Source organism: Ovis aries, chromosome 13 (genome assembly GCF_016772045.2).
Source record: "Ovis aries strain OAR_USU_Benz2616 breed Rambouillet chromosome 13, ARS-UI_Ramb_v3.0, whole genome shotgun sequence".
NCBI lineage: Eukaryota > Metazoa > Chordata > Mammalia > Artiodactyla > Bovidae > Ovis > Ovis aries.
The window spans coordinates 69,588,542-69,599,077 of record NC_056066.1 but is presented as its reverse complement, the minus strand read 5'-3'; positions in this window follow the sequence as shown (position 1 = coordinate 69,599,077).

Below are 10,536 nucleotides of genomic sequence, written 5' to 3'. Positions count from 1 at the left end.
ACAGTGGTTATCAATCAGAGGTTTATTTTATTTTATTTTATTTTATTTTTTTTGGGGGGGTGAATAAATGTATGTAACTTACTTGCAAGATATTTCACAATGGATTTTCACAGGTAAAAAAGATATGAAACAAGATAAACTGCTAGTTACAGGACCTTCCCTGATGGTCCAGTGGGGGACTGTCAGGAGCCAATGCAGAGGACACAGGTTTGATCCCTGATCCTAGAAGATCCCACTTGCCACAGAGCAACTAAGCCCATGCTCCACAACTACGAGAGCATGGGCTCTAGCGCCCACGCTCTGTAACAAGAGAAGCCACCACAATGAGCAGCCCTTGCACTCGAACAAAGAGTTAGCACTTGCTCACAGCAACTAGAGAAAGCCTGTGCACAGCAACGAAGACGCAGTGCAGTCAAAAATAAATAAGTAAATATTAACAAACAACCCTGATGATTACATGTAAATAAATAGAAGCAGTGGAAAAAATCCCCACATTTTCACTACTCAGTTAGTTCAGTTGCTCAGTCAGTGTCTGATTCTTTGCAATCCCATGGACTGCAGCACGCCAGGCTTCCCTGTTAATCACCAACTCCCAGAGCTTACTCAAACTCATGTCCATTGAGTTGGTGATGCCATCCAACCTTCTCATCCTCTGTGGTCCCCTTCTCCTCTTGCCTTCAATCTTTCCCAGCATCAGGGTCTTTTCTAATGAGTCAGTTCTTCACATCAGGTGGCCAAAGTTTTGGAGTCTCAGCTTTAGCATCAGTCCTTCCAATGAATATTCAGGACTGATTTCCTTTAGGATGGACTGGTTGGATCTCTTTGCAGTCCAAGGGACTCTCAAGAGTCTTCTCCAACACCACAGTTCAAAAGCATCTATTTTCACTACTACAACACTAAAAAAAAATCTAGTGTAGGGAACAGGCATCTTGCAGTGCACCATGTCAGGAAGTTTCCTGAGGATCTTCTTCCCATTGAATGTTGTTGCTCATCAGGGGATTACTTGATGAAACACAGGATTCTCAGTTATATTTGAATTTCAGATAAAAATGAACAATTCTTTAGTATAAGTATGTTCCATATATTGTATGGGACATACTTGCACTTAAATATTATTTGTTGTTTATCAGAAGTCCAGATTTTAGTAGGCATCCTGAATTTCTATTTTACTAAATCTGGGTACTCTACCCCTGGGGACATTTGACAATGTCTGGAGACATTTCAGTGGTCTCAACTGGGAGGAGGTGCTATAGGCATCTAGTTGTTGGAGGCCACCACCCTATAATGTACAGGACAGACACCCACCCCGCCTCCCCCCACAATAACAAAAATGATCCATGCCAAAACATTAACAGTGTCAGGCTGAGGAACATTTTAACTGGCTTAACACTGTTCTCACAATCTCTAATTAAGAGCGCTCTAATATGAAATTTCCTTTTGAATCACAGCTGAAGAAACTCGAAGAGTCCCTTGAGGAACTGACTTGTTTTCATCTTTTCATTCATGACAGTAAGACCTAAGTAACTGGTTTTGTTTTCTTTTTTCTCTTTGACTATACAGAAATTTAGGCCAAATTAAATGTCCAAGCATAAAGACTGGGATCATTTATTTATTTGGTTGCCCTGGGTCTTAGTTGTGGCATGGAAGACCTAGTTCCCTGACCAGGGATTGAACCTGGGCTCCCTGCCTTGGGAGCGTGGAGTCTTAGGCACTGGACCACCTGGGAAGTCCCAAGATTGTGAGCTCTTACTTGATATATGTAAGTTACTTCATTCATCTTTATGGACGAACCTTATGGACCGTAGCCTGCTAGGCTCCTCTGTCCATGGGATTATGCAGGCAAGAACACTGGAGTGGGTTGCTGGGCCCTCCTTCCGGGGATCCTCCCAACCCAGGGATCAAACCCACATCTCTTACTTCTACCTGCATTGGCAGGCGGGTTCTTTACCTGGGAAGCCCATACACACCCACATACCTACACACACACACACACACACACACACACACACACACACGATATATATATATCAAAAATATGTATATATATTTGATATGTATCAAATATATTTATTATTTTTTCCTTCCACTTTTATTGAAATACAGTCAACAAACAGCACAGTATAAGTTTAAGGTATACAGAATAGTGATTTGACTTACATACATCATAAAGTGATGATCACAATAAGTTCAGCATACATTTATCATCACATATAGGTACCAAATTAAAAAATATATGTACATTGCTGCATACATATTTTTTTCCTGTTAGTCTTAACATTTTTGGCTGATTTGCATTTCCCTGGTCCTAATTCTTATTTGTTTTCCACCAGGTCCTGTACATCACTCAAATTTCTTGTGGGATAAGCTGTGATACAGACACACACACACACACACACACACAGACACACACCCTAAATATTTAAATATGGCGTTTACCGGACACTTGTACACAGGCCTTGTACTGTACACAGGACCGGGGAGACAAATGGAGCCTGCCCTTTCCTTCCTCAATACCCTGCCTGTCTCAGGAAACACTCTGCTCTCGGGTTTCCTCTTTACCTTCAGGCCGTGGCCTCAGAACACCCTTGAGGTTTGCCCTGGGAAGCAGAGCTGCCATGCCAGCGGACTTTGGGCCCCAGGTGAGTGGCCACTGGCTTCCTCCAACTTGATCTTGGGAGGCCACGGAGGTCCTTTCTGTTGCCCAGCAAAGGAGAGGCTCCTCGGCATATACCAGGCAGACAGGGCCGTTTGAGGCCCTGTGAACGGCCCACGTAGACACACACTGGGAACAAGATTGCATCTTCCCCCGGACCAGCGAGATGCTATAAACATAATCAAAATGTAATAGAAACTTTTTGGAAATGCTGTTATGAGGAGAAAGCATCAATCTTGATGGAACTCCGCTCAACAGGCTTTGCGGAGCTAATCAATCATGGTCAGGACTCGGCCTCCCCATCTGTCTGCGCCGGGGACCGCGCCGAGCTTGCTGACTCCCAGGCTGGGGCTGCGTCCCCTCACCAGGCAATCCATCATGCTGCAGGGGGATGGCAGGAGGGGAATAATAGCACGCTAATAAACTAGGAGCTTTTTTCATTCCCAACTAATTTTTAGTAAATGAGCCCAATCCAGACAGAGCAGGAAAAAGAGCCCGAGGAGATAGTGCTTCCGAGATGCGCCTCGCTGGCTGGGGACAATGGCTCATGGGCCCGAAGGGAAGCAAAGAGTCAGCCCATCTCAAAATAACTCTTCAGTGTTCATCTAAGGCACGAACTGGTCTGCAGAAGTGCAGGGGAGAGCGAGGCTGGAACTACTTCCGGACTGCTGGTGTGGACTTCCGGGGGTGGGCTTGTGGTACTGATGCCGAGGTCATGGCTGTAACACCTGGACCTGGTTTGGGGCTTGAATTTACGAGGGAAGCCAGAAGTCAGAGAGTTAGAAGTCCAAGCAGTGGGCCAGATGACAAGAAATGGTACCAGGGGCCAGAAGCCAGGGAGCAGAATGAAGAATAGAGTGCAAGACAGGTTTAGATAGAGGCTGTGGAGAATCAAAGCCGCATGGAGCCCACTTTCATCTCACTGTAGCTACTTTGGGGGTGACTTTTCAGCTTGGAGGTGCTCTGTAACGTTCCAGGTTACAGAGCAGGACTGGACCAGAATGGGATAGTCTTAGAGAGGCCTGTAGTTTGGAAAATTAGGTCTGTTTTCACTCATCCTTTTGTCTCTAGCATTTTGTGACACCTGGTGGGTACTCAGAAATATTGGTTAAATGAATATATGAATGAGAATTGTCCCTGTGATAGCAGCTTCTGAAGATCTGGTCTGATAACTTTCTGAATTCTTTAAGTTCCTAGTCTGAAATACATCACAGTTTCAGTCCTAGGTTTGCGCCCACCAGAACCGAGTCTTGGACAGGACAGTTTAGAGAAGGTATATATGTTCTTAATTATTGCTATGTAACAAATTACGCCCAAACTAAGTGACTATAAACAATAATAAACATGTATTATCTCTCACTGTGGATCAGGGATACAGGAGCTGTTTTTTTTTTTTTTTTTTCTGGACGATTCCCAGTCTTGGTCTTTCTGGAGGTGTGATGATCAGTTCTACACCAGGATTTCAGGATACTTGTGAGTTTTTTTGACATGGCACTCATCAAGAAATGGACTCTATTTCTTCTCTTGAATCTAGGCTGGCTTGTGATCATTTTGATCAACAGAAGAGTATGGAAAAATTGATGCTATGCCAGTTCTGGGTCTAGTTTTTACAAGGACTGGCAGCTTCCACCTTGGTCTCCAGGAGCCTGAGCTGCCTTCTAAGAAATCTAACTACACTCAGGGCATACTTTATGACCAGGCCCTGAGTCTACTTGAAGAAAGAGAGGCACCCAGCAGAGCCCAGCCCTCTAATCCTTGCCAAGGTCCAGACATGTGAGAGATGCCATTTTGGGCCCTCCAGATCAACCCAGCTGAGTGAATACCACCAAGTGTCTATGGCCAATGCCATGAAGAGCAGAAAAATAGCCCAGATGAGCCTTGCCATAAAATCATGAGACATAATAAAATGATTGTCATTTTAGGGCACTAACTCTTGAGGTAGTTTTGCATCAAGAGATAATTGGAATACCCAGAGGTCAAAGGAAGATCAAGGATCATTGATTGTAGATGATCCAACTGTACATTTTGTATTTGAATCATTTTTTCAGTTGTTTTCCCCTGGACATCATTCTGTCTTTTGTTTAAGTGCCTAGAGGGGCAAGACAATTACTATATCTGGAGTTAGCCCCTTGTATTGTAACTATAGCTCCCATCCCTTCTTCCTTTTCTCCCTTCAACTTCCCTTCCCTCCCTCTGACTCTCTCCTTCCTTTCTTTCCTTCCCAAATATTTAGTGGGGAGAGAATTAAAAAAAAAAAAGATCCCCAGAGGGTGTATATTAATCAGGGTTCTCCAGAGAAACAGAACCAACAGGATATATTTATATAGGTATATATAACAGGAGATTTATCATAGGAGTTGGCTCATGTGGCTATGGAGGCTGAGAAATCCCACAGTCTGCTATTTGCAAACTGGAGAATCAGGAAAACCAGTGGTGTAAATCAGATTGAGGCCTAAGGCCTGAACTGAAGGGTTGCTGGTGTAAATCCTGGAGTCCAAACACTTGAGACCCAGAAGCTCTGGTTTCCAGGAGATGTCCAGAAGATGAACATCCCAGTTCCAAAAGAGAGAGAGAATTCACTCTTCTGAATGAAACTTTTTGTTTAATTCAGGTCCCCTAGTGATTTAGCTGGGGTCTGCCCAAGTGGATGAGGGCGGATCTGTTTACTTAATCTACTGACTCAATGCTAATGTTTCCCAGATACACCCTTCCAGGCACACCCAGAAGTGATGTTTTATCAGTTGTCTGTATCCCTTAACCCAGTCAAGTTGACACATAGGACTAATCATGCGCTGGTTCTGGATTGGAGTGTAGGAGTTGAGCAGGTATGTGGAAAGGAGCTCCTTCTAGGCAGGACTGGTGTTGAGTGGCTGCTGCGTGGGCACAGGAGGGCCGAGAGGAGCTGATCCACGTTCAAGGTCAGGAGGGGCGGCCGTGAGATGCCCCTTGTCCAAGGTAAGGAGCAGTGGCTGCGCTTTGCTGGAGCAGCTGTGAAGAAATACCCCACATCCAAGGTAAGAGAAACCCAAGTAAGATGGTAGGTGCTGCGAGAGGGCATCAGAGGGCAGACACACTGAAACCATAATCACAGAAAACTAGGCAATCTGATCACACGGACCATAGCCTTGTCTAACTCAATGAAACTAAGCCATGCCATATGGGGCCACCCAAGACGGGTGGGTCATGGTGGAGAGGTCTGACAGAATGTGGTCCACTGGAGAAGGGAATGGCACACCACTTCAGTATTCTTGCCTTGAGAACCCCATAAACAGTGTGAATAGGCAAAATGATAGGATACTGAAAGGGGAACTCCCCAGGTCAGTAGGTGCCCAATATGCTACTGGAGATTAGTGGAGAAATAACTCCAGAAAGAATGAAGGGTTAGAGCCAAAACAAAAACAATACCCAGTTGTGGATGTGACTAGTGGTAGAAGCAAGGTCCGATGCTGTCAGTCAGTTCAGTCACTCAGTCATGTCCAACACTTTGAGACCCCATGAATCGCAGCACACCAGGACTCCCTGTCCATCACCATCTCCTGGAGTTCACTCAGACTCATGTCCATCGAGTCTGTGATGCCATCCAGCCATCTCATCCTCTGTTGTCCCTTTCTCCTCCTGTCCCCAATCCCTCCCAGCATCAGTGTTTTCCAATGAGTCAACTCTTCGCGTGAGGTGTCCAAAGTACTGGAGTTTCAGCTTTAGCATCATTCCTTCCAAAGAAATCCCGGGGCTGATCTCCTTCAGAATGGACTGGTTGGATCTCCTTGCAGTCCACGGGACTCTCAAGAGTCTTCTCCAACACCACAGTTCAAACACATCAATTCTTCAGTGCTCAGCCTTCTTCACAGTCCAACTCTCACATCCATACATGACCACAAGAGAAACCATAGCCTTGACTAGAGGGACCTTAGTCGGCAAAGTAATGTCTCTGCTTTTGAATGTGCTATCTAGGTTGGTCATAACTTTCTTTCCAAGGAGTAAGCGTCTTTTAATTTCATGGCTGCAGTCACCATCTGCAGTGATTTTGGAGCCCCCCAAAATAAAGTCTGACACTGTTTCCACTGTTTCCCCATCTATTTCCTATGAAGTGATGGGACCAGATGCCATGATCTTCATTTTCTGAATGTTGAGCTTTAAGCCAACTTTTTCGCTCTCCTCTTTCACTTTCATCAAGAGGCTTTTTAGTTCCTCTTCACTTTCTGCCATAAGGGTGTCAGCTGCATATCTGAGGTTGTTGATATTTCTCCCGGCAATCTTGATTCCAGCTTGTGTTTCTTCCAGTCCAGCATTTCTCATGATGTACTCTGCATAGAAGTTAAATAAGCAGGGTGACAATATACAGCCTTGATGTACTCCTTTTCCTATTTGGAACCAGTCTATTGTTCCATGTCCAGTTCTAATTGTTGCTTCCTGACCTGCATACAGATGTCTCAAGAGGCAAGTTAGGTGGTCTGGTATTCCCATCTCTTTCAGAATTTTCCACAGTTTCTTGTGATCCACACAGTCAAAGGCTTTGGCATAATCAGTAAAGCAGAAGTAGATGTTTTTCTGGAACTCTCTTGCTTTTTCCATGATCCAGCGGATGTTGGCAATTTGATCTCTGGTTCCTCTGCCTTTTCTAAAACCAGCTTGAACATCAGGGAGTTCACAGTTCACATATTGCTGAAGCCTGGCTTGCAGAATCTTGAGCATTACTTTACTAGCATGTGAGATGAGTGCAATTGTTCCATAGTTTGAGCATTCTTTGGCATTGCCTTTCTTTGGAATTGGAATGAAAACTGACCTTTTCCAGTCCTGTGGCCACTGCTGAGTTTTCCAAACTTGCTGGCATATTGAGTGCAGCACTTTCAGAGAATCATCTTCCAGGATTTGAAATAGCTCAACTGGAATTCCATCACCTCCACTAGCTTTGTTCGTAGTGATGCTTCCTAAGGCCCACTTGACTTCACATTCCAAGATGTCTGGCTCTAGATTAGTGATCACATCATCATGATTATCTGGGTCGTGAAGATCTTTTTTGTACAGTTCTTCTGTGTATTCTTGCCACCTCTTCTTAATATCTTCTGCTTCTGTTAGGTCCATACCATTTTTTTCCTTTATCGAGCCCATCTTAGTGAGCCGGCTCTCAGCCGCCTGCGCTTAGTGTCCAGGGAGGCGACCGGGAGGAGCTACCCCATGTCCGAGGCCAGTGGCGGCTGGGAGGAGACACCCCACGTCCGAGATCAGGGGTGGCCAGGAGAAGCCACCTCGCGCCTGAGGCCAGGGGTGGTGACCTTGAGGAGCCACCCCAAGCCCGAGGCCAGTGGGGGCAGCTGGGAGGAGCCACCCAGGCCCGAGGCCAGGGCCGGCGGCCGGGAGGAGCAACCCGAGCAGTGGTGACTGCACAGGCACAGGAGGGCCTAGAGGAGCTATCCGATGCTGTAAAGAACAATATTGCATAGGAACCTGGAATGTTAGGTCCATGAATCAAGGCAAATTGGAAGTGGTCAAACAGGAGATGGAAAGAGTGAATGTTGACATTCTAGGAATCAGCGAACTAAAATGGACTGGAATGGGTGAATTTAACTCAGATGCCCATTATATCTACTACTGTGGGCAGGAATCCCTTAGGAGAAATGGAGTAGCCCTCATGGTCAACAGAAGAGTCCGAAATGCAGTACTTGGATGCAGTCTCAAAAACGACAGAATGATCTCTGTTTGTTTTCAAGGCAAACCATTCAATATCACGGTAATCCAAGCCTATGCCCCAACCAGTAATGCTAAAGAAGCTGAAGTTGAACGGTTTTATGAAGGCCTACAAGACCTTTTAGAACTAACATCCCAAAAAGATGTCCTTTTCATTATAGGGGACTGGAATGCAAAAGTAGGAAGTCAAGAAACACCTGGGATAACAGGTAAATTTGGCCTTGGAATGTGGAATGAAGCAGGGCAAAGACTAATTTGACAAGAGAATGCACTGGTCATAGCAAACACCCTCTTCCAACAACACAAGAGAAGACTCTACGCATGGACATCACCAGATGGTCAACAACAAAATCAGATTGATTATATTCTTTGCAGCCAAAGATGGAGAAGCTCTATACAGTCAGCAAAAACAAGACCAGGAGCTGACTGTGGCTCAGATCATGAACTCCTTATTGCCAAATTCAGACTGAAATTGAAGAAAGTAGGGAAAGCCAACAGACCATTCATGTATGACCTAAATCAAATCCCTTATGATTATACAGTGGAAGTGAGAAATAGATTTAAGGGCCTAGATCTGATAGATAGAATGCCTGATGAACTATGGACAGAGGTTTGTGACATTGTACAGGAGACAGGGATCAAGACCATCCTCAAGAAAAAGAAATGCAAAAAAGCAAAATGGCTGTCTGAGGAGGCCTTACAAATAGCTGTGAAAAGAAGAGAAGCAAAAAACAAAGGAGAAAAGGAAAGATATAAGCATCTGAATGCAGAGTTCCAAAAGAATAGCAAGGAGAGATAAGAAAGCCTTCCTCAGCGATCAATGCAAAGAAATAGAGGAAAACAACAGAATGGGAAAGACTAGAGATCTCTTCAAGAAAATTAGAGATACCAAGAGAACATTTCATGCAAAGATGGGCTCGATAAAGGACAGAAATGGTATGGACCTGACAGAAGCAGGAGATATTAAGAAAAGGTGGCAAGAATACACAGAATAACTATACAAAAAGATCTTCAAGACCCAGATAATCACGATGGTGTGATCACTCACCTAGAGCCAGACATCTTGGAAAGTGAAGTCAAGTGGGCCTTAGAAAGCATCACTATGAACAAAGCTAGTGGAGGTGATGGAACCCCAGTTTAGCTATTTCAAATCCTCAAAGATGATGCTGTGAAAGTGCTGCGCTCAATATGTCAGCAAATTTGGAAAACTCAGCAGTGGCCACAGGACTGGAAAAGGTCAGTTTTCATTCCAATCCCAAAGAAAGGCAATGCCAAAGAATGCTCAAACTACCGTGCGCTTGCACTTATCTCACACGCTAGTAAAGTAATGCTCAAGATTCTGCAAGCCAGGCTTCAGCAATATGTGAACTGTGAACTTCCAGATGTTCAAGCTGGTTTTAGAAAAGGCAGAGGAACCAGAGATCAAATTGCCAACATCCGCTGAATCATGGGAAAAGCAAGAGAGTTCCAGAAAAACATCTACTTCTGCTTTATTGACTATGCCAAAGCCTTTGACTGTGTGGATCACAAGAAACTGTGGAAAATTCTGAAAGAGATGGGAATACCAGACCACCTGACCTGCCTCTTGAGAAACCTATATGCAGGTCAGGAAACAAGAGTTAGAACTGGACATGGAACAATAGACTGGTTCCAAATAGGAAAAGGAGTACGTCAAGGCTGTATATTGTCACCCTGCTTATTTAACTTCTATGCAAAGTACATCATGAGAAATGCTGGGCTGGAGGAAGCACAAGCTGGAATCAAGATTGCTGGGAGAAATATCAATCACCTCAGATATGCAGATGACACCACCCTTATGGCAGAAAGTGAAGAGGAACTAAAAAGCCTCTTGATGAAAGTGAAAGAGGAGAGTGAAAAAGTTGGCTTAAAGCTCAACATTCAGAAAATGAAGATCATGGCATCTGGTCCCATCATTTCATGGGAATAGATGGGGAAACAGTGGAAACAGTGTCAGACTTTATTTTTTGGGGCTCCAAAATCACTGCAGATGGTGATTGCAGCCATGAAGTTTAAAGATGCTTACCTGGCGTGCTGAGATTCATGGGGTCGCAAAGAGTTGGACACGACTGAGCGACTGAACTGAACTGAACTCCTTGGAAGAAAAGTTATGACCAACCTAGATAGCATATTGAAAAGCAGAGACATTACTTTTCCAACAAAGGTCCATCTAGTCAAGG